The 25807-nt window shown below is 46.0% G+C and overlaps 1 protein-coding gene across 8 annotated transcripts in view; it reads right to left on the bottom strand.

Moving 5' to 3' along the window:
* CAMK2D (calcium/calmodulin dependent protein kinase II delta) overlaps positions 1-25807 on the bottom strand; it is a 237916-nt gene that overhangs the window by 136904 nt on the left and 75205 nt on the right. The window lies entirely within an intron of this gene.

The following is a 25807-nucleotide window of genomic DNA, read 5'->3' as shown; positions in this document are numbered from 1 at the left end:
GTGGATTGCTGTGGATAGACGGAGCCGGGAGATGGTGGGGGATGCGGCTGGAGATGCTGGCGGGGGATCGCAGTGTAAAGTGGGCATACAGGCAGGGGATCTCCTTCCCTCGCTCACCACAGCTATTTGATAGGCAACCTGATTTGTCACTGTATGACTCAGTAGTGCTAGAATATATATTTATATAAAATCAGTAGTGCTAGGGTGTATATATTTTAGTAGTGCTAGGGTACATGACAGGCAGCAGAAGAGGAGGCACAGAGCAGGGGGAGGCTGCACTGCAGTGCTCAGTGTTGGGCATCACTTGGGATAATGCTCACCCCTTTTCATAGCTGCTGGATACCAGGGGATAGTGCTGTTGCTGAGCTTCCTCTCTCACATGCACGGTCCATAGGCAAGCTGCAATCCGGCCAATCAGAGGCCGCCCTTTACCGCACAGCATGCCCGGAGTTGTAGTCTTTAGCAGCATGGTGGTTGGGAATGGAATGATCCATAGTACAGAACTACACACTGATCCCAGCAGCCGGCTGTCCCTCACCTGTGTCAGCTCCTCTCCTCCAGCATGTTCCCTGTCATCTATGCTCTGTTTGATTATCACATGGGCAGTGACATGTAGCATGTATGTAGTTACTGACAAATACAGCAGTGATCATCTCATGGGAAGGGCTGGGTATCTCCTTCACTTGCTCACCACATATATTTGATAGGCTACTCAATCTGTCACTAACTCCACCCAGCGTTATACACACGCTCACAGAGTGACAGATCTGGGCAAATATATAAGAGATTATAATATAATTATATAATTTAGCAAAAAAAAAAAACTACTGTATTCAATGACAGTTAAAACCCGAAAAGAGGTAAAGTGGTGTGGACCCAGGCTGTTTGGGAGGCATCCAGTGTGGGGGGCGTAATTGTAAACCACTTCTGATTTACAATAGGTCTGCAATGTGTGTGAAGTGTCCATGGGATTAGTACAGATCTGACAGGTAAAGCTGGCCATACATCTAAAGGAGGCCACACACGCACCGATGCGGACGGGCGGTGCGATGCTGTACGATGGGGTGCGCGCTCCCGCGGCACCTCATCGTACAGTACAAAAAGTATGTGCTGCACATACTTTTTGTACTAGCTTTTTCTAGCACATCATCGCATCGCATGCACATCGTATGCACAAGGCCTGCGATGCGATGCTATGTGTGCTAGTTGAGCCCACAACGCACGCCGGGATCGGTGCGTGTGTGGGCTCCATTAGATTCATTATCCACCCTGGCTGGTTGGAACAAAAATCTGGTAATTTATGGGAGCAACTGACAGCATTTTGATGCAAATGCTTACCTGACAAAAACGAACATTCAAATATTCCTGACTTGTGGTCCAACCAGCCAGATTGGACAATAAATCTTTAGTTGTATGGCCAGCTTTACCTGATCAAGGATTATGTTACAAATGTGTACAAATACAAAGCATTTTCTATTCATTTTCCCCATGTATGGCTCGGACCCCTTCCCATCCGCACGATGCCTCTGCCCTATGTTGGTCTTTCTTGATCTCCCATTTTAAACGTATACGAATCTCTCAACACATAATTGTGGTCCAATTGTTTGTATGCCATCTTCTGAACATTATAAGTTCATATAATTTACTTCCCTTTGCATGTAGGTCTGCCTCACTACCTATTGTGCCACACTTTCTCTCACCTCATCTTCTTGCCTTTGTACACTAATCTCCTGAATGTACATAATAGCAAATACTGCTGCCCTGTAAACATGGGGTGACAGGAGCAGTGTGCTGAGCGATCTAGAATCGCTCAGCATACTGCGTTCAGCACACAGCGCTGCACCAGCACTGTGCGCTCAGCGATCTGTCACTGCCTGTTTTCTTAATAGAGAGATCACAGGCTATATGACTAGTTATTTCAAGCATACGTGAAAGATCTAGCCTGGTGATAGTGACGCTCGGCACCGCACATCACCAGGGGCTATACACATAGGGCGATCCATGCTTCTAGTCAGATCACATAGAAATGGGTCTGTAATCGCCCCATGTGTTTGCCCTATAAGGCTAGTAGCTGCTAAACGGAAGTAATTTCAATGTGTGGAGGCACAACAGTATTAGCTTTTAGGGGAAGTCTATTTACCAAACATAAACAGCAGCATATGTACAACATTAAAAGCTGGAATTCCTACACACAATTTTCCTTTAAACAACAACATAATAAAAACCATAAGGATTTCTCTGTTTTAAGTGCCCAAATGGAGCCAAGGAGCCATAATCCAGCACTTGACACCGGTGGCAGATGTAAAAGACACCAGACCTGAAAGTGTAAGTAATACTACTTTCAGACCGCAAACCCATGTCCAACCCTGCATTTTGAACACGGGTTTGTCCTTGTGAAGAGCCATGTCAGACTCTTAAAATACCCCTTTCACACTGCACTTCAACCCGGGTTTTCTTAGGATTGGTGCATACACACTGAACCCGTGCCCGGCCTGCAAAACCTATGTGTGTCATTAAAAATTGACTTTTTTCATGGCTCACAATAATGATGTCACAAAGGAAATAAAAGTGAGGGGCGGAGATTGTTCACAGCATTGCAGCAGCAGCAGCAGCAGCAGCAGCAGCAGCAGCATGGCAGACTTCTCTGACCTCATGGATGTTTGTGCTTTGATTCTGTGTGATTCAGGTGTTAGCATGCAGCATAGTGTCACACTATGCAACATGCTGTACACTTATTTCATGCTGAGGAAAAGTGCACAGTTTTGGGCAGAGAGGGAACAAGGAGAGATGCCTTTATTTGCGCAGGAGAGCATTTATCTCATCTACTATGTCGACCGCACTACATCTGAACACGGCATCAGCCCGAACATTGTGGGCCAGAGACTGGAGTCATGGGCAAGCTTTCATGCTAGCTGTGGAATCTTTCCAAGATGAACAGTGGATGGCTCATTTTCGGATGTCACGTGGCACGTTTAAACACCTCCTGGATGTACTGACCCCTGCACTCACTATGCAGACCACCAACTACAGGAGACCCATTGAGCCAAGCAGGAGGCTAGCCATCGCCTTGTGGTGGTATGCTACACCTGGGGAGTACTGCACACTGTCCTGCTTGTTTGTAGTTGGGATCTCTACAGTCTGCAGCATAGTCTACCAAGTCACACGGGCAATACTGGATACTCTCTACCAGCGGTCCATCTCCCTTCCAAAGGGACAGCGCCTAGAGGACACCATCCAAGGGTTCCGCAGACGGGGGTATCCACAGTGTACTGGGGCCATTGATGGGACACATATCCCTATTATTGCACCCCGTGACCCTGTAGAAGTGTGGAATACACACTGGACAAGTGTGGATTGCAGGCTGTATCAGTGTGGAGCAATAGGCTTCCAAAGTGGGGAACAGCAGGCTGTTAAAGTGCGGAGCGCAGGCTAGGATGGTGCCTGTATCCCGTGGTCCGCAGCTCCAGCATGCTGCTTGTTGGTTTCCGGGGTTAGACTGCTGACCTCACAGGAATCCACCAAGAGCAGCATTTCAGAAACAGTAGTGTTGGATGACACGGGTCGGGGCCTTTCTGACCGCACACAAACACGTGTTAGAGCCGTGTTCAACCCTGGTAAAGACCAGGGTTGAAAAGCCGTGTAGCTCAACACGGGTTTTCTGAGTGTGGCGCTTTCATACCGCACCTTCATCCGTGTTTAAGCCCCGCGAACACGGCAATAACCCGTGTTCACAGTGCGGTCTGAAAGCGGTATAAGTTAGTACGTGAGTTTAATTTATATAGCGCACTTTCTCCAACAGGACTCAAGGCGCTTAACAGACATTAAAAAGCAATGCACATAATACAGAGGGTGTTGGTTCAGTAGTACAATAACAGACAAGTCACAGACAAAAGAAACCATTGAGCACACGGGTGCCAGACGGCTCCCTGACAGTCAGGATTCCGACAGTCATTCCTCTGACGTCGGACTCCCGACTGGTCCCTCGTGGGGGTCCACGACCCCCATAGAGGGAGAATAAACTAGGTGGCGAGCGCACAGTGGCGAGCGCAGTGAGCCCGCAAGGGGCTTCATTGCGCTACCCACGCTGTGCAGTCGGAATCCAGACTGTCGGGGAAATATACCACACAGTACGCATAATGCAGGATTGGTTCAGCATTTTGGATAATAACTTCCATGGGTTGTGTACAAGGTACCAGGTGCGGCAGCCATTTTAGGTGCTCTGCATAGGATTACTCTGGGTGGAAACGATTACCCATAACAGAAATTACCCAAAATGGCCGATTTCAATGTATACTCAGGTCCATGTATTTTGCATTTTCATCCCATCCACAAGTGTGCCAGATGAGGCAGCCAGGGTGGGCGCACTGCGAAGGTTACACTGTAGGAGGCTAGCCATACAAGGACCCAATGCATAGACTGGAAAGCAAATACTTGTGTAGTAGTAAGATAAACCCTGCACAAAAACATCCACGTGACCCACATCCTGCCCGCAGAGATACCATCTGAGGCAACCAGCTTGGTTCACTGCGTAGGTCAGCGCTGGCGGGGTGTGCAATCTGTGGAGGTACACATTACAGGAATAGCGCATGGTGGGGTAAATGTATACTGCAGAAGGGGGGGGGGAGAAATACATAAACATACATTTGCAGGGGACTGACACCTTTACAAGGGACTTTGTTGCTACATAGGCTGGCCCTGGTGCTTCCCCTCACAGCTCCATGCTCACCATGAGGGGTAGTCCTGGTGTTCTCAGCCGTAGCGGTGGTGGGCCTGGTCCATGTGTTCTCATGGCAAAGGTGAGTTTGTGGATTTAATGCAGCCCTTCAGAAGTAATGTTAATGTGTTGTTTACCTCCTGGTTTCCTTTGATTTAACGCCGGTATAACGCTGCTAATAATTTTCATCTGACCCTTTATAACTAGACCCTTCATATACTAGATCCCTAGCGTCCTGAAGGACTGACGTCCCAAACTATACTGATTATATCAGCCAAAAGAAACATATTTGTTCAAAAGTGAAAAGCCCCCAACCACACTAACACTATTAGGAGGGGGACCCAATACATTTGAAATGTATGGGGCTCCACCATTTCTGATGGTAATTTAATAAATTAAAATTCAAGTTGATAGTTTCAGATGATTAGTTCTTGCAAGTATCAGCTTTAATTACAACAAATGTACCAGCCAATATTTCAGCTATTGTATAGAGCAGTGGCTCCCAACCTTGGTCCTCATGTACCCCCAAGGCTGGTTTCACACACTTCGGCTCCTGCCGGACGGTGAAATCCCGCACGGCCAGGAAGCCGTGCTGCACACAGTAGATTTTCATGGAGGGGATGGCCACAGCCCGGCAGCCGTCCCTTCCAGTGGCGGGATCCGGTTGTAACCGTGCGGCCAGGCCGTGGCCGTCCCGTGTGAATGGACACAATAGTGTCCATTCACAACTAATGTGTGCGGCACGGCTCCCTGGCCGTGCGGGATTTCACCGTCCGGCAGGAGCCGGACTGTGTGAAACCGGCCTAACAGTTCACGTTTTCCAGGTCTACATAAAGAATCAGAAGTTAAATAATTAGCTTTACCTGTGGATATTCTAAAATGTGTCAGTGAATAAGGAGGACACCTGTGTACCTGGAAAACATTAACTGTTGAGGGTAATTGAGGATAGAGGTTAGGAACGAACCACTGCTATAGAGGTAGGCAGAGAAATTAACAGAATTTAAGACTGACAGCAGCTAACAACAAAAAGTAAAACTAAAAAGTTAATATATTTGGCAGTGAGGGCTTCACCTTATGTTACATAGCCCTTTCACACTCCAAGCAATATACTGAGTTTTTGCATGTAAACACGCAGCAATCCGGGATACCGCGCATTGTGAAAGCACATCATTGACATATGCCGGGTAACTCTAGTAGCTAGCAGGGTTGAACATGTTCAACCCATGTCGCAGTGCAATGTGAACGAGTAAGCTTTATCGATGTGACACAGCACTGGTTCAAAGTATAGGTAGATCAAGCTCTAAGACTGTGATAGCTAACCTTGACACTCTAGCTGTTGTTGAACTACACATCCCAACATGCCCTGCTACAGTTTTGCTATTTGCCCATGCCAAAACTGTTGCAGGGCATGCTGGGATGTGTAATTCAACAACAGCTGGAGAGTCAAGGTTAGCCATCACTGCTCTAAGGGATGATCTCCAATCACTGGCTTGGTACTCATCAGCGGTGACGACACAAACTGGCCAGTCTGAAAAAGGTCTTCGATGGGTCACGCATGGTATGGACCAGTGTACAAAATGCCAGGTGCAACTCGGCTTAGCAATATGAAAGTTTTATTAATAAAATTCAATAACAAGTCGTATCCGTCATTTAATTTTGCAAGCAGCGCCTTGTGCTTTGAAAGGCTTCTCAGAAGTGTCCACAAATAAGTGCAGCCGAGCTAAATTGCATACACACGGTGCATTGTGGGCTTCCGATTTTGACTATACAGCCAAAATCGTATGAAAAGTTAGCACAAATCGCACAGTATGTATACAGCTTGCAATGCCAAGGGTTGCCCCGGTTGGATCGGCATCGCAAGAAAAAATAAATACGCAGTGCAGGCGAGCCAATTTTGATTATATTGTATACAATCTGGTGTTATATTATAGTCTAAATCTACCAGCGTCAAAATCTCAAGGAAATACTATATAGTCAAGATTGGATGGTTCTGGGCTCCAGGGAGTATAAGGGAAACTGCATAGTCAATATAGAACATAGCCAAAATCTTACCCTGTGTATGCACCTTAAGGGCACATTGATGCAAGATAAGCACGTCCTTTTGAGACCTAGAAACATGCAGATTTTCACAGTCGGCTGTTGGACAAGGCTGTTTGCATAATTAGGGCTACATCTACTGATATCACAATGCTGCAAACTGTGGGAACATGATGACACGACACGAAGAGTTATCATGTACCCACTTCCACTGGGAAGAGGAAGGGATGTGGGAGAGTGACCTGCTACTGTAGGAGTGCCCACAGACTTTCTGGTAATGTAGATAAGTATGCCGTAAGTTCAGTAATATCTGGACTCATGCTGTATCTATGCAAGTGGTTATTTGGCATCTTTTCACCGAAAACGCAATGCTTCTAGGGAACACAAAATAATGCTTAATTTGATATATGTCACTTTCGTACCTGTGTGTCACAATCTCTGAATCTGTACACATAGCTACAATGTAGCAGCCGCAGATTTTTTCCAACACAAGTTCTGTTCTGCTGATCAATCACACATATACCAAATATCAAGGGAAACAGTCACATTGCATTGTGATAAAGATGCATATTTAGCAAAAAAGATGCACATTAGCAGAACTGCACGGGAAATGGCTGCTCACTCACAACAGGCATCTCACCCTGCATGGTGTATTGAGGCTAGGTTTACACATCTGTACATCCAATACAGTGATACCATTTTCCAGCTAATAATGACAACAATCGTATATTTGCTGCGGATACATGTATTCACTAGCTTTAATGCAGACAGGCTCATTTTACATAAATCATTCCCTAAGTAAGTACAACCACAGATGGAGCTTCACAGCATCTCATTCTAACAAGCTGTAAACCAAAAGTTTGGATTTTATGGTGTGATTTTTTGCATCGCTGATTAAATTGAAATATATTACTCTAAATTCAAATGCTATTGCCTATAATGCAGAAAAATAACAGGAACTCTGCCGTTCACCATCTTGATAAACAATGCCAAACCAAAGCAATCAAAAAACAATGTTGACAGAGTAACCGACCGCTACAGTTATTGTGCTGCAAAGAAAGGTCGGTTTAAAATGAAAGCCAAAGCATTCTATGCAGCTAAATTTGTTTAGCCATCATAATACACAGTGTGTGGGAGCCTGGGAGGCTGTACAGAGAGACCATTATTCCAGATAAGTCTTAAACAAACTGGACTTAATTGTACATATTGAACACATATCTTACAGCCGATTAAATGCACTTTGATAGTGATATTGTGTAATCAAACAGGCTTGTACACATACACACAAGCATTAACCAACAGTAAATACAATGTAAGGTTGGGTGTACGTCTGCCTGCTCAATGAAAAATATACAAATGTGCACTGCGTGTGCCAACAGACAGGTGAGTATGCCCAGGCCAATGTGCAGATCTGAAGAGAGAAAGGCATGCAAATAAACAAAGAAACTGAATGAATATCAGTAACTATTTCTTTCAGGAGGTTAAGGGCAGCAGAAATACACACAGATGACAGCTGCTAGCACTACTAGCCACATCTGATTGGCTGATAGACCTCTGAAGATGGTGCCAGCCATCTTCATTGATTATGCAGATATCAATTGAGTTTTTTGAGAGACAGTTTTATGCTCCTACTTTTACTTGTAAAGAAGGTGGTTATACCTTATATAATACAAAAGGATTAATGTAAAGGATTATATAATACAAAAGGATTAATATGTCCACCATATGCAAAAGAAGGTACTTGTGTAGTTTCACGGCGGCAGTTACGTAGTCAGTGTAGTGTCCCTGTCAGAATCAGTGTAGTCCTCTTTTGTCTGTGTGTACGTAACCAGAGCTTACGCAGTTAACGTACTCAGTCAGCGTGGTGTCAGCACTTATTACATTGTGTTGGAACCATTGACAATTTTTCACCTGTCTGACATGAAAGATGTGAATGTGTTCCTGAAACACCCCCACTATCCACGTCGGCATGGAGTTGATCTTATAAAGTGTGGCGAGCACGTGTATTCCGCACCCCCTCGCCACTCTTCGGGCTCGTCTTACCCGGGGCTTTCCTTGCTTCGGGCTCGCCACACTTTATAAAATCAACTCCACACCGATGTGGATAGTGGGGGTATGAACAGGTCGGAAGGACGCATACCGAGTTCCCTTGCGGGACATGCTACGCTTGCCACGCTTCGGGCTGACGTGGATAGTGGGGGTTTAAAATGGAGGCACTTTCCAGTATGTAATATGGAGCACTGGCGAATGCGTCCTTTATTGTGCACTTGCCATCTCCCTGAAGTGGACACGGGCAGGGTTGCCGTACCCTGCCACACAAATTACTGAGACGCACAAGCCTATGAGATGCTTGTGTGTCTCAAGCAGATGGAGCACCTCTCCGCTGGCGCCTGCATGATCGCCTTTCCACCGGTATCTGCCAGCGCAGGGGATCTGGCTGTTACCGGCACTGTGTGAGAGGTGCTCACTAGGAGGCTTGCCAGGCAAGCCGGGGAGAGAGCTGCAGCTCGCAGATACAGTACGGTGATACTAAGCTGAATATGCAGGGCTGCTGCTGGGACACTATGCTAACTACGCTAGGCTGCCGTTGGGCTACGCTTTTTTTTACATGTGTTTTATTTGAACTTTGAAAACACATATTAGTCCACCACAGTATTATAGGGCCAGATTCAAATAAACTGGGTCAGAGGAACTGGGGCAGTACGGAAGGTGTAATGGTTCGCATTACTGCCTCACAGCGCTGAGGTCATGGGTTCGATCCCCACCATGGCTCTACTGTGCAGAGTTTGTATATTTTCCCTGTGCTTGCGTGGGTTAACTCCAGTTTCCTCCCACAATCCAAAAATATACAGATAGGTTAATTGGCTTCCAACAAAATTAACCCTAGAATGTCTGTGTGTGTACATGTGGTAGGGAATATAGATTGTAAGCTCCATTGGGGCAGGGACTGATGTGAATTTTCAAATATTCTCTGTAAAACTATAAGAAACTGTTAATAAATAAATAAAAAATAAATAAACCGTGTCTTCCGCTAGATCTACATAACGTTCCAATCTGTGTCTGTCAGTGGTGACCTTCGGAATGCATGTGCAGTATTGTCTTGCACAAGTAAATCATTTGGGCCGGATTAGACTCTTATGATGGGTGTGCAATAAGTTTCCAAATGTGTAGTGCATGGGTAGAGTAGACACAATCTGACTGACTGGTTGTGAACTGTAACATCAGACCAAAGTTCTTGTGAAACGTTAAAGCACAGATCCGTACATAAGCAGCACTGCACACAGAAGGAGCATGTTCACTTCCTTCCCAAATTCATTATGAAGCTCAACACTGGTCACTGGAGAGCTATGATCTTATTATAGGTATACAATAGTGGTCTGCAATAGCAGGAGAGTGACCGACCAACTGCAAGCTGCTGTATTTGAGTGGTTGGCAGAATGTCGGCACAGGAGACTGTCTCAATTAGGAGCAAAGTTCAGTATTTACTTCCAATCAGTGTACTCATCTAACCCTAGTAAGGACCAACAATGTGATCAGTGGGATCCTGCAATCATGTAGCAGCAGAGAAGACCCTCATGGTCTCATCAAAAGGATATAATGAGGTGGGTGGTAAAAAACTAGAAGGCGTACTGCCCTTTTAAAAATGATGAACATCTTAAAATGTAGATATTTGAACAAATTCATCCTATTCTCGGTGGCCATACACCACTGCGACATATCTATATTTGATGTTGAAGGTGATTTCAGTTGAACTCCCCAGCAGCTTCCCGGGAGTCCTGTACTTAGGATTTTTTACAAGATTGACTATTTTCACTTTCGATATACCTTAAAATATATCTTATGCGACAAATGGCAAAAGTAAGTAAATTACCTACAATCTGCCATTTTTCATGTGATTCATCTGCCCAATATGTCAAAATGGTGTAAGACAGGCGTGGATCACTAGTGTATAGGCATAGAAGATCTACCCTTCTTTGTATTGCAAATGTAGAATATATATATGACCTTAGATAGATCTGCACAAAAACAGTTATATTATGTAAACATCATAGAGCATATAATGCTGCTTTCAGACCGCAAAACTGGCTTTGACCCTGTATTTGGAAACGTTTCCAAAAACGGGTCTGCCAGGTAAAACCCCTTTCACACCGCATCTCTTAAACGGTATATTACCGTTTAAGTGCGGTTTTTTTGCACTGGCAGACCCGTTTTTGGAAACCTTCCAAATACAAGGTCAAAGCCAGTCTTCAGCGACCCCCCCCCCCCCCCCCGCGCGCGGGTTAACACATACAATCCCGTTAACCCCTCCGAACCCCCAACCCCGTTAACCCCTCCCCGCATTGTGTTTAAGAACACCCCCCCCCCGTGAAGTCGGTACCTCCTCACGTTGCAGTTGATCGGCAGCCGCAGTACTGTACCACGGATGGCTTCGCGTATGAAAAAAAAATGGCTGCCCCATAGGAAACCCCATTTAAAAAAAACTGTCTTTCGTACGGGGGCAGCCATTTTCCAAAAGTCACTTTTCTTATAAGAAAAGTGACTTTCGGAAAATGGCTGCCCCCCATACAAAAGACAGTTTTTTTAAATGAGGTTTCCTATGGGGCAGCCATTTTCAGAAAGTTCCTTATTTTATTTCATACGCGAAGCCAGCCGTGGTACAGTACTGCGGCTGCCGATCAACTGCAATGTGAGGAGGTACCGGCTCCAGGGGGGGGGGTGTTCTTAAACACAATGCGGGGGGGTGTTAACGGGGGTGGGGGTGCGGCGGGGTTAACGGGTTTGTATGTGTTAACCCGCGTGCGGTGGGGGGGGGGGGGGGCGGGCGGCGGCGGCCTCCTGCGCAATTAATATTTAATGAGCGCATTAAATATTCACTGCACTGAATTTAGGACCCAGCTTATTGGCTGGGTCCTAAATACCGTTTCAGAGCCGATTTTGAGCCTAAAATACCGGTTCTGAAACGGGTAGGACCCTGCATTTTAACCGGTTAGAAAAAACGGTATTTTCTAACCGGTTAAGTGGTCCTGCAACTTTCAGACCGCACAGATTACCGTTTTAAAACGGTAAAAAAACGGCAATATACCGTTTACAAAGTGCGGTCTGAAAGGGGCATAACTGAAATGGCTTAGGATACTGGAGGCACTCCTTACAGGCCTGCACCGGATGTGTGCTTTGTGGTTATTAATAAAACAAGAAATATATCAAACTGTTCACCCACTGCCCAAAAAAAACTTACTAGACAGATTTTCTTTAATGGAGAGTTCCTGCACAGCGCCGCCGGGGAGAGTTCCTGCACAGCGCCGCCGGGGAGAGTTCCTGCACAGCGCCGCCGGGGAGAGTTCCTGCACAGCGCCGCCGGGGAGAGTTCCTGCACAGCGCCGCCGGGGAGAGTTCCTGCACAGCGCCGCCGGGGAGAGTTCCTGCACAGCGCCGCCGGGGAGAGTTCCTGCACAGCGCCGCCGGGGAGAGTTCCTGCACAGCGCCGCCGGGGAGAGTTCCTGCACAGCGCCGCCGGGGAGAGTTCCTGCACAGCGCCGCCGGGGAGAGTTCCTGCACAGCGCCGCCGGGGAGAGTTCCTGCACAGCGCCGCCGGGGAGAGTTCCTGCACAGCGCCGCCGGGGAGAGTTCCTGCACAGCGCCGCCGGGGAGAGTTCCTGCACAGCGCCGCCGGGGAGAGTTCCTGCACAGCGCCACCGCTCACCCGCTCTACGGTGGGGTAGGGGTGCGGGCGCTGACGCAGCTCACCTCACTTGGCTCCAGGGTGGGTGGGGGGGTACACCTGCTCCGTCCCAAGTGCCGGCCTCCAGTGGCTCCCTCCAAATGCCTAGAGCTGCCTAGTGGTGGCGTCGGCCCTGCCCTGCTGCTCCTGTCATACAGCTGACAGGCAGCAGCAACCTACAGCAGGGAAGGAGAAAGCGCTCCAGCCCGATCCAGTCCCCTCAGGTAACACAGCAGGCTGCAGCTCAGAAGCCTCCTCTCTGCATTTCCTCCTGTATGTGTTGCTCCACCCCCAGATCTCCTGCTACAGCTACTCCGTTCTGCTGTCCTCCCCTGCTTCCTGTAACAGTGAGTCTAGATTCAGAAGGATATCCCCAGCTGTGCCACTGCCTCAATCTACCTCATGTGTGCCCCATCCCACCATGTGTGTACCCCTGCTCATCATGTGTGTGCCCCTGCCCACCTTGTGTGTGCTCTTGCTCCTGCCAATCCCGTGTGCCCCTGCCCATCATATGTGTGCTCTTACTCCTGCCCACCCCATGTGCGGCCCTTCCTACCTCATGTGTGCCCTTGCTTTTGCCCACACCATATATGCCTCTGCCCACCATATGTGTGCCCTTGCTCCTGCCCACCCCATATGTGCCCCTGCTTCTGCGCATTCTATGCCTTTGTCCCCTTTTCCATCTGTGCCTCTGTTCACTTTCATATATATTGTAATCTATATATTTGGCATTTTCTCCATCCCTGCCCCTATCCCCTCTATCTGTGTACTCCCCCCTCCTTTGCCACGGCTCCCTATGCCATCTCTACCTCAGCCCCCCACCCCCACCCTTTCCCCATCTGTACCTATGCTGCTATGCTATCTCCGTATGTGTACCCATGCCTCCCCTCCCCCCTCCATGGCTGTTAGCTGCTAGACGAACACAAGCAAGACCATTTACAGCACCACACAATTTGAAGAATGGAGGTAAGCACAATTTATTTTATTGGTAAAGCACTGGGGACTGTGTGGATGTGGGAAGGGTTGTACTCCTTCTCCCCATAGTGACTTACTGCCTGACATCTATTGAGTGTTACCTTGTGTCTGGAGTACAGTGTAAGGTGCATTACAGTATGTGGTGTGTAGTGTAAGTGGTATTATGTGTGTGGCGTACAGTGTAAGTGGCATTACGGTGTGTGGAGTACAGTGTAAGTGGCATTATGTTTGTGGTGTACAGTTTAAGTGGCATTATGTGTGTGGTGTACAGGGTAAGTAGCATTACGTTGTGTGGTGTACAGTGTAAGTGGAATTACGGTGTGTGGCATACAGTGCAAGTGGCATAACCAACCAATCAGCTGCTGTCATTTTCAAACACGGCCTGTGAAATTGTGGGTTAATTGGCTCCTAACAAAAATTAACCCTAGAATGTCTGTGTGCATGTACATGTGGTAGGGAATATAGATTGTAAGCTCCCCTGGGGCAGGGACTGATGTGAATGCTCAAATATTCTCTGTAAAGCACTGCAGAATATGTGCGCTATATAAGAAATATTTAATAAATAAATAAGAGCTGATTGGCAGTTCATTTGGTGCGCATCGGTGCAGGGTGTTAAGAAGAACATAGGCTTCAATGGGGTATTACCAGCTTTTGCTGGCGATACATCCCGTCGCGGTAACCCAGTGATTGGGTTTTAGTTCATACCAAAATTAGGTAAAAACCCTGATAACAGGGTTTTTATTGCATTTTTGCTTTATAGTGCATCCTGCTCTTTATCTCTCTCCATTTGATCCCTTTTCAAGCTTAGTACATCTGGCCTTGTGTGCGCTATGCTAAATATAAAAAATGTGCAAAGTGCACGTATAGTCTCGTAAAAATAGAAAAGGCCATTTGTTCACCAACACAGAGCTACTGTATAAGGCCTCCGGAACCCTTTAATCACAAAGCTAAGGGAGACCATTTTATCCATAATTCTGACTGAACGTCCATTTTCAATCCTCTGAACCACACCCTTAGAAACAGGGAGCGTGTTGAAAATTTAAGTTTTGTACACCTAAAATGACACACACATTCACACACCACATTTCCATCCAGACATATCTGTGGTCTGCCAGTAGTATTCATTTTAAGGTGTAAACACAGTGATGTCATGGTGAATACAATTCGTTCCTTCTTCTCAGTATAGTTTTGTAGTACAGGATCTTATTCCAAGTACTGGAAAAAAGTAGAACAAGCAGCATTCCATATGGCATTCCCAGATACGGGTTTGCAAATTCAAATCAACTCACCAGTTTAATTTTGTAATGCAATCTGTTCAAGTGCTAAAAATGTGTGTATTGAACTGCTGCTGTGTTATAACTAGTATACTATGCAAGTCTACAATCGCATCTGAAATGTTTCCAAGGCCAGCACTTGTGCACCTATGCTACTGTATCTCATGTACACTATTAGCTATAATGAACAAAATACTATGCACTAAATCTATTAACTAATAATTGCTAGTCAGCTTTTTCTTTATTCGTAAACTATACTATACATAAATCCCTATTATATACAAAAACATGACATTGTTTCACACGTGTGCATGCTCTAAATTTGTTTTGTAAATTGTTAAGTGTTGTTATTCATTAAAACTCAGGGGACACCTGTTTCCTAAACTGATACTGCCACTTATGGGGCCTACAAGTGACTTCAGCCCTGTGCTGAGCAATGCAGTCTAGCGCAGGTCGCTCAGCACACATCACTGACACACATGCTATGCAGCAATGTACAGTTCTTACGATAGTTATTATAATTTTATTTATAAGGTGCCACAAGTGTTTCGCAGCGCTGTACAAAAGAACTGTACAGGGAGACAAACTTAACATTACAGTAAATGAATAACAAAATAGAGTACAGGTAAAATTAATGCCACAATTCAATACACATTACAGCTCAGATGCAAGTAGTGAGGTAATGTGCTACTAGGGGCTGGTGGCCAAAGATGGAGATAAGTATGCGGACGAAGATGGTCACTGAGTGTTTGAGTATGGGAGAGCTGTGAGTGAAATGTGAAGAGAAGAGGGCTTTGACAACAGGAGGGAAGAGGGCCCTGCTCTGAGGAGTTTACAATCTAGTAGGAAGGGGAGACAGACAGATTACATGAGGTGCAAACAAGTGGGAGGTGGCTTGATGGCAGGATGTAAACAGGCAGACATGGTCAAGGCACGGTGGCAGGGGTCAGTGGACAAGCCTCACACCCAAGTGCAGCAGAAGGGTATGCTTTGATGAATAGGTGAGTTTTCAGTGCCCGTTTGAAGCTTTGCAAAGTCGGGGAGAGTCTAATGGAGCGAGGGAGTGCGTTCCACTGAAAGAGTGCAGCATGGGCAAAGTCCTGAACTCTGGCATCTGAAGCAGTGATCAGGGTGGAGGAGAGACGACAGTTGTCAGCCGACTGTAGAGGGCGGGAGGGTGTATGAATGGAAATGAGGTTGGAGATATATGGAGCAGATAGTTGTGTAAAAAACATACCCAGGGAGCACTGAAGGATGCCACCTGGATGTGGGATACGGTGGCGTGTGGCATGTGTGTGACTTGCAGACTTGTCGCAGACTTTTCTCAGAGTGAGTAGTCTGGAGACTGAGGGCAGGATGTACCAAGCAGCGATGTACCAAACATCCCCCTGCCCATTGCAAATTACTGACATATGCGATGAGCAACACAAAGGGCAGATCACCCGATAAGAGCTGCCCTTTGCAATGCAGGTCGTTGACTCGGGAGTCGCTTTGCTCATGCGCAGAGATGCTGGCGGCTGCAGGGCATGCAGAGTTGAATCTGTGTCAGATCCATCACACAACAGCACTCAAGAGGAGTCATAGGCTTCTATGGGGTTACGCCAGCTACTGCTGGAGTAAGCGTCTGCAGTGAAGCCCCAACGGTTGGGGCTTTAGTACATTTAATAATGCGGAAAAAAACAGAAAATAGGGTTTTTATTACAGTTTCTTAGTACATCCCGGCCTGGGGATGCAGTGTAAATCCCGGCGGTCGGGATCCCGGCGTTCAGAATCCCGACGCTGGAATCCCGACCGCTGAAATCCAGACACTTGCTCCCTCCGTGGGTGTCCACGACACCCCCGGAGGGAGAATAAATTAGTGTGCCGAGCGTAGCAAGGCACCGGGCCCGCTGCGTGGCGAGCGCAGCGAGCCCGCAAGGGGGGGCGATCCACGTCCCCCCCTTGTCGGGATTTCGGCAGTCGGAATTCCAGCGTCGGGATTCTGAACCCCGGGATCCCGACCGCCGGGATTTAATACTGAATCCCCCAGCCTGATAGTGGTCACTGTAACCGGACGGACTCAGACAGCTTTATCACGCAGCACAGCACACAGCCAGGTCAGAGGGTAGTCGACTGCCAGAGGCAGAGGTACACCACTTAAACATCTTTTCAAGCCGGGTAAGGACTCAGAGGAGACACAATAATACAGTGTAACTGTGCAATGTGGTGGCATGTATAGTGACATCTAGATTACTTAACACACAGCGAGAGGTACACAAGGGAATGATAGAGAAATGTTTTTGATCAAAAACCATTTCAGTATCATTAAAACTGCAAAGCTATGGCTAAATCATTGACTACAATGTTAACCGAGATCCACTGACTAAATCTAGACTAAGAGCCGTATTCAATGAAAATATTCTCTGTGCATGGCGAGCGTTTTTTTTCGCTCGCCGTGTTTTTGCGGAGATTCTCCATGTTTGGAGATTCTCCGCCACGGCACTTTATTCAATGTGACTGATATTTGCCGCCCCTCGCGGCGAGTATCAGCCAATCCGGCGTATGAGGTGAAGCCGCAGGGAGCCTGAGGACGGCGGCAGGCAGGGAGATGGAAGTCTCCCTGCCTGCCCCAGAACGTACTGTATGTGGGGGGAGGTGGGCTCCCCGGGAGCCAGGCAGCACAGGCTGCCCCCCGGAGAGCCAACAGGGGGCCGGGTATTCACTGCACCCGATCGTGCATATATAAATATCTAATGAGCGGCTCGGCTCCTGGCCCCATGCTGGCTGCTCTGTGTAAAAAAATAAATAATAATAATAAAATAATAATAATATAATAAAAATAGCATGCCCTTTCACAGATTAAAATTCCTGATTTTTTTACACCAAAAATTAAAACAAAAAACCTTTTATTGTAAAAGTTCATATTCCACTTCTCCATGAAAAGATGGAGAATTGCTACACGGAGAGACACGGCGAAAATCACTTAGAAAGACGGCGAGAAGTGCACGTTGAATAGGGTTGCTCGCTTTTTGAGAGCAAAAGTCTCTGTCCAAGGTGAGAAAAGCACAAACTCGCCATACAACACGGAGAATTTTTCTCATTGAATACTGCCCTAAGACAAAAATATATATATAAAAAAAGACTAAAACGGGATATTTAATATGGCCAAATGTATCTTGCAGGGCGCCAGCTGTTCCAGCAAATACGCCACTCACCAGAGAATGGCGTGTCATCTTTTCTAGGTGACTCCCTAGAAGCACAAATCTCAATGTGTGTATGCCCCTTTAGTGTGGTAAAACATCAAGAGCAGGACAATGCACAAATTGGTTCAAATATTTTGCCTAATAAGAATTGAAGACATTTTATTTCTATTATGTTTAATTTAGAAATTATAAAACAATTAATAGTTTGAGGACTCCAATATTCTGCAAACATTATGTGCAAAAGCAGTTTATCTAACTTTCAATGTAATGATTAAAACCATTTTCACTTCGTCTGCAAAGCACCAGAACACATTGGTGCTATCCACAGCGGTATTTTACAAAGCGTGATGTCTTTCACATGGTTTAGTGTAAAACTATTTCCTGTAACTGGCCTACAGTATGTAGGATGGATGTTTGTGAGACTTGTAAAAAGCAAGGATGATATATTTAAATACTGCATGGACTCAAACTTAATAATTTATGACTGCATTACAAGCACAACGGCTTCCAAATGCACTCATTTGACCTCCTGCAGATCAGCCCACAGTTCAAAGAAAACTAGTTTTCTATAATTAGATAAAAGTGAGGCATTGCACTGCGGACTTCTGGGGACTACACATGGGGCGATGTTAGACCTTTTTTTTTTTTTTTAAAGCAATCTGACTAGATTTGCTTCGGCAATGACCCGGTACTTGTTTCCTATCACGGCGCCCGTCGGGGTTAATCGCATACCTTAAGTTAAGGTACCGTCGGGGTTAATCGCATACCTTAAGTTAAGGTACTTAAGGTATGCGATCGACGCGATGGACCCGATATTCTGTCAATTACCGGGCTTTATTGCCGGCAATAAGAACATTGCGTTGATCGCGTCCATCGCATGCCATTATAATGGCATGCGATGCGACCGAGGCGATCAACGTGATTTTACATAGGGCTCAATGTTAATTGAGCTTTCAATGTTAAAATCGCGTTGATCGCGTCCATCACATGCCATTATAATGGCATGCGATGCGATAGACGCGATCAACGCGATTTTACATAGGGAACAATGGGAAATGGGGCGGCGGCGATACACGTCCTCCGACCTTTTCATACCCCCACTATCCACGTCGGCGTGGAGGTGATTTTATAAAGTGTGGCGAGCGCAGCGAGCCACCGAGCCCGAAGCGTGGCGAGCCCAGCGAGAGGACGCGTATACCTGTGAAGTTATGCGCATCCCCAAGCAGGGGTCACTGCGCTCGCCACGATTCGGGCTTGGTGGCTCGCTGCGCTTGCCACACTTTATAAAATAAACTCCACGCCAACATGGATAGTGGGGGTATGAAAAGGTCGGAGGACGTGTAACGCTGCGCTAGCCATGGTTCGGGTTGGCGTCAATAGTGGGGTGGCGTTAACAATGGGGGGGCATTTCACCCATGAGGGGTGGGTATGCAATTAAACTTTTTTTTTTTTTTTTTTTTACATTCGGCACAATGTAAAATTGGGTCTCAGGGACCATTTTACATTGATTCCAATGTAAAAATCGCGTTGATCGCATCGCATGAGATGCGATCGACGCAATTATTTTGGCCCCGATGCTTAAGATCAAAATCGCGGGCACCGTGCTAGGAAACAAGTATCAATGACCCTATATCGCTCCGTGTGTAGGGGCCATAGCGATAGCGTTGTGGAGCCATAACGATAGCAATGCGCGGCCCTGTGTGTCTCACCGGGTAATTAAGATCCTGCATGCACTATAAATCTAGTGACATCGCCAGTCAGGGCCAGTGTTCTCAACGGAGAACACTAGCCCTGACTAGCACAGTCTCGGTTCCGTTTTGAACTTTTTAGTTCAGAGCGCATCGCTTTGGCTTGCGATGCGTTGAGCACTCCCACATAGTTCACATTACAAGCCAGAAAAAGTGTGTGCAGCCAGCAGTTTTTGTACTGGACCGCACTGCATCTAGTACAAATCACACGCCGTTGTAGCTTTATCACATGATATTTGAACTAGATTTGTGCACAAAATGTGCCATGTGTGGGCACCTTTAGTATATATGCCCCATTACTGTATGTCTATAGCACTCACAATACATACAGCACACACTGATTCCATAGTGGATTTCCCACAGACTTCGTCAAATCTATAAATTAAGACTTCATGTCATACCCATTGCTAAAAGAGGGGGTTGACACTTACCCTACTACCAATAAATATTTTTTTGCATACACAATCATAATATGAATAACAAATGTTCGCTATAAATGGAAGTGCTTATTCCATTGACCGGTAGAAGTGCTGATTCCACACTACCCTTATGAAGGATGAAAATGCCACAATAAAAACCTTTAAACAGATTTCCAATAGGGAAATCTAGGGCTCCTTAGAACTGTCGCAACCGAGACTGTCACAAGGAGTGATGCAATATGGGAAGGAAATGCATTCCCTTCTTACTACGTTACTTTCATTCTCAACACACATGGGATATAAATACATGCTAGAATATAGCACAAAATTGGGGTCAATAAAAAATGCAGCCACAAAATGTATTTTGCAATATGCAGAATTCTATTCTATTTCTTTGAGGGGACTGCATAAGCTACAAGTGCAAAATAGAATGTTCAGGTATAGTGATTAATAGAGACAGGATTATATGCATTTGCATATTTGCATATGCATTTGCATATTTTGCCCATTCTCACTGGTTATTGCATATTTTACCTAAAATCTAGTGATGGTGCATATTTTAGGCCCAGCCCTCTTCCCACCCGTGAGTCACAGCACTGCTTTGCACTGCTGCTGCTGGCCAGGTAGTGGTAGAGTGTGCAGGCCGGGGCAATATGTGCGCAGAGAGGGGAACCTTGAACGTACGCTATGTCTGACACTGCTCTAGGCTGCCAATCCATGTTGATAAAAGTCAGTCAGGGCAGATGCCATTACGAAGCTCCTGAAACTTTGCCTGTCCCTGGCCTGGGACCTTACAACAAGAGACAGACTTCTGCAGCAGAGGAGGTGGGCAGAAGGATTGTGATATCACGCGGCGCGGAGAAAATGCTGTGTCACAGTGAGTATGCGGCGCAGGGAGGAAGCCTTCCACTGCGCCGCCCTCACACGCTATGCTGACATTTGATCCATTGGCGCTGTAGATGAGGGTCCGTGCAGTTGGTGCAAGAGATTTGGATGCTGCAGTAGCAGTAGTAAATTTTTGAGGTTTATTTGCAACTAATTGTATGCTGATTTTTAAATAAATAAGTTAAAAATTACTTTTTTTATTATTTAATGTAGCATATTTTAACACTTTTCATGCATATTTTAAGTATTTTTCATGCATATTTGCATGCATATTTCAACCTTTTTTTGTTGCATATAATCCTGTCTCTAGTGATTAATATATTTAGCCAGGGGCTATTGCGCTCATATTATGGGAAGCCTTTTATTAGCTTGAAAGCATGTCAGAAGTGGTTAGGTACACACTTTTTAAAACATGTTTATAATTGCTGAAAGCAAGTGTATTTCATATTCTGAAAAGTCCCTGAGGTACTGCAGATGTACATAGAGTGCAAGGCACCCCACGTCTATTTATCAGGCTATTCCCAATCTCGGCTACTTTATAATTGTTATATTAATGCTAAGTAGTTGCTTTTATGCTCTATCCAACCAGTGCACAAAAAAATTCTCTGTGGCAAATTTGATACACCATGTAATAGAGATGTGCGGCGGCCACTTTTTCGGGTTTTGGATCTGGATTGGTTTTGTCAAAACCACCCTTGCGGGTTTTGGTTTGGGATTTTTTTGGGAAAAATGCTAAAAATTGCTAAAATAAAAGATTTTGGGCCTGTTTTTGCCCAAAAAGTATTATTGAGCTCAACAACATTAATTTCCACTCTTTTCTAGTCAATTTTGATCACTTCACAGCTCACAAAATTGTTTTCATTTACTGTAGTTGGGCCAAAAGGTTATACCGAGGTAGCTGGATGACTAAGCTAGGCAACAGCAGTGGGCATCACATATATGTGGACCTTACACTTCCAACCTGGCACATCTTGGAAGCAGAGCGGCACTGCAGGGGCAGACAGGGTGGCAGTTTAATAAACTGGATAAATGGATATAGTCCTTCACACTGGACACTGGATATAGGCCGTCACACTGGACACAGGCCATCACACTGGACACTAGATATATATGCCGTCACACTGGACACTAGATATATATATATGCCGTCACACTGGACACTAGATATATATATATGCCCTCACACTGGACACTAGATATATATATATGCCCTCACACTGGACACTAGATATATATATATGCCCTCACACTGGACACTAGATATATATATATGCCCTCACACTGGACACTAGATATATATATATGCCCTCACACTGGACACTAGATATATATATATGCCCTCACACTGGACACTAGATATATATATATGCCCTCACACTGGACACTAGATATATATATATGCCCTCACACTGGACACTAGATATATATATATATGCCCTCACACTGGACACTAGATATATATATATATGCCCTCACACTGGACACTAGATATATATATATATGCCCTCACACTGGACACTAGATATATATATATGCCCTCACACTGGACACAGCCCGTTACACTGGACACTGGACACAGCCCGTTACACTGGACACTGGACACAGCCCGTTACACTGGACACTGGACACAGCCCGTTACACTGGACACTGGACACAGCCCGTTACACTGGACACTGGACACAGCCCGTTACACTGGACACTGGACACAGCCCGTTACACTGGGCACTGGACACAGCCCGTTACACTGGGCACTGGACACAGCCCGTTACACTGGGCACTGGACACAGCCCCTGACGCACTGGACACAGCCCCTGACGCACTGGACACAGCCCCTGACGCACTGGACACAGCCCCTGACGCACTGGACACAGCCCCTGACGCACTGGACACAGCCCCTGACGCACTGGACACAGCCCCTGACGCACTGGACACAGCCCCTGACGCACTGGACACAGCCCCTGACGCACTGGACACAGCCCCTTGTATTATGGACACTGCAGCCCCTCTACACTGGGTGTACAGTCAGCAGCGCTGCAGCCCCTGCGTGTGAGCACTGCAGCACCTAGTTTACAACAAAATACAAAATCAGTCACTAAATAAATCACAGCACAGGGCACAGGGCACGGAGCACGGAGCACAGATCCCAACCACCCTCTTCCCTCTCTTATAATGGAGTGAAGATGGCGGGGCTCGCGTGCGTCTTATATACAATCCAGATCCTGCGAGAATCCGTCAGCGCGATGATGACGTTTTTCCTCGTTTTCGGTCTGGAATTCAGGCGGGAACTCCCGAGCCGACTCGGATCCTGACTCGGATCAACAGATTCGGGTCTGACAGATCCCAGAGATCCGGACCCGCTCATCTCTACCATGTAATGGCATACCTACAGATGGAGCGTCCCTCTTCCTTGCAGGGGCTGGTGGTAGATTCGCCAGCCGCCAGGGGACGCGTGTGCGTCCCCCACCTCCCCGCCAACCAACCCCAACCCATCTCCCTGAAGCGGAGTTCCCGTCCCCCGCCGACAGGAAACTGGGACACGAGTCCCAGTCAGATGTAGCGTCAGCTCGCCAGTGGGGGAGGTCTGGCGAGCCCCAGCACTGAATGAGCGGCGCTACATCTGTAAATAACTTATGAATACAGGTATGTAGCAAATTTGCAACAGTATGCAACAAAGGGTTAAGCACATTGTTCAGCATGGGACTCAAGTCGCCCTGTGTGTATGCCCCTTTAGAAAAAGGTTTTCCTTTTGCTCTAAACCATGAACAGATATTAGTTGGTTTAGCTTGGAGGCATACAACCTTTTTTAGCCTGGGAGTCACATGGAAAGACTGTGCTCAATAGGAGGCTGCAGTAAAATTTTACTTATGAATCAGGTGAATACGGTAGATGAGTAAATTTGCGCTATTCATGATTCGTATTTTCACTGAAATACGGCCGATGCCAGTCATATCTATTTGTATCTGGGATCAGCCGTATTTCAGCTTTTTCCCCCCATTTTCTGTAAAAAAAAAAAAGACGCACCGTGCTAGGTTTTACGGGACCTGGTAACCAAGAGGGGCTTTTTGGCGACACTGCAGCAATGATGAATCAGGACATATTGGTAGTTGTAATATTTTCCTTATTTGTTGAAACATTTTCTATACTTTAATCAACTTGGTCCTAGGACTTCAAATGTAATACAAAACATAACGCCACTCAATAGCAACTGAATTAAAAGAATCTACTTTGAGTCAACTTGCCAGATGACTCTGGTAATAAAAATTATGATTTCCTTCAGCACAATGAAATAAATAATATAAAATCTATGGACAACAAACCTCTTGAAAGAAAGTATGGCAGATGGAAGCAACACCCGACGCTGTAAGCTAGTGTAAAATTGGCACTGTTTTTGTGGACTTGTGACTTTAGATCCAGATTTTTACATAGTATATCTAGCTAAATACACTCATGGGCCCTTATTCAGATCTGATTGCAGTACAAATTTGATAGGAAAATGGGCAAAACCATGTGCACTACAGGTGGGGCAGATGTAACATGTGCAGAGAGTGTTAGATTTGTGTGAGTTATTTTGTTTCTGTGCAGGGTAAATACTGGCTGCTTTATTTTTACACTAAAATTTAGATTTCAGTTTCAACACACACCACCCAAATTTAACGCTCTCTGCACATGTTACATCTGCCCCACCTTCAGTGCACATGTTTTTGCCCATTTTCCACACAAATTTGTACTGCAATCAGATCTGAATGAGGGCCATTGTCTGATAGAAGCAGACAGAAATGTATCTGGCCAACTTAAGATTGAAAGAATAGTGTTCTAAAGGAGTTTAAAGGAAGAATAAAAAAAAAAAGTGACAACAGATGTAACGGGTCTCATCTTTGCAGGGGATGGCGATGGCGTCGCCATCGCCATCCCCTGCCCCGCCGCCATCTGTATGCCAGAAGGGGACGCGCGCGTCCCCTTCCGACGGTTCTGCCCTCGGTCGCCCGGTGCCCACACCGGGCGACCGCACCCCCCGCAGCCTCCTCGGGTCCCCCCCCTGCCCCTCGAGCGGGAGGCGGACAGTAATGCGTCCGCCTCGCCGCCCGGATACTAAGACGCGCGTGCGTGGGGGACGCACGCGCGTCTCAGTCAGATAGCGGCGCCGTGTTGCTGGCGGATCGCCAGCAAAGACGAGACCCGGTACATCTGTATGTAATAGATCAGTGGTTCTCAAACGGTGTCCTCAAGACCACGAACTGCTTACATTTTCCAGGTCACCCATTAGGTGCACAGGTGCATTCATTACTCAGATTAATTTTAAAAGATCTACAGGTGGAGCTTATCCATCAGAAAGAACTCCATCAGTAGTGCATTTAAGTTATTAAGATGAATATTCATGTATTGCGTCTATATATATATATATATATATATATATATATATATATATATATATATATATATATATATATATATATATATATATATATATATATACATACATGCACATGCTTGGATGTACAAAGAGTCACACTGAAAGATGCTCAGCGCTATGAGTCACACCATGGCGCTACTAGTGCTATGTAACACGCATAAAAATATAATTTAGGTGCAAACATTTTCAAAGATTGAAGAGACAAGTGGAGAGATAAAGCACACACCTTCTAAATCTTATTTTACAGGCTATTTGAAAAATGATAGTGATGAGCAGATAGGTTAATAAATGTTTCTCTATCCACCTTTGTGGGATATTTAATAGCCATGGCAAATTTCCGCAGCTAATGGATCCCCCATACTACCCAATAACCAGTCCTAGGAGACCTATATAACATATGGGTCCAGCCATTTATCCTGGACAAGATAAGCTATTGCCAAAAA

This window comes from Crinia signifera, chromosome 1, assembly GCF_055691185.1.
Source record: "Crinia signifera chromosome 1, ASM5569118v1, whole genome shotgun sequence".
Lineage (NCBI taxonomy): Eukaryota > Metazoa > Chordata > Amphibia > Anura > Myobatrachidae > Crinia > Crinia signifera.
This window is presented reverse-complemented; position numbering and strand designations above follow the sequence as displayed.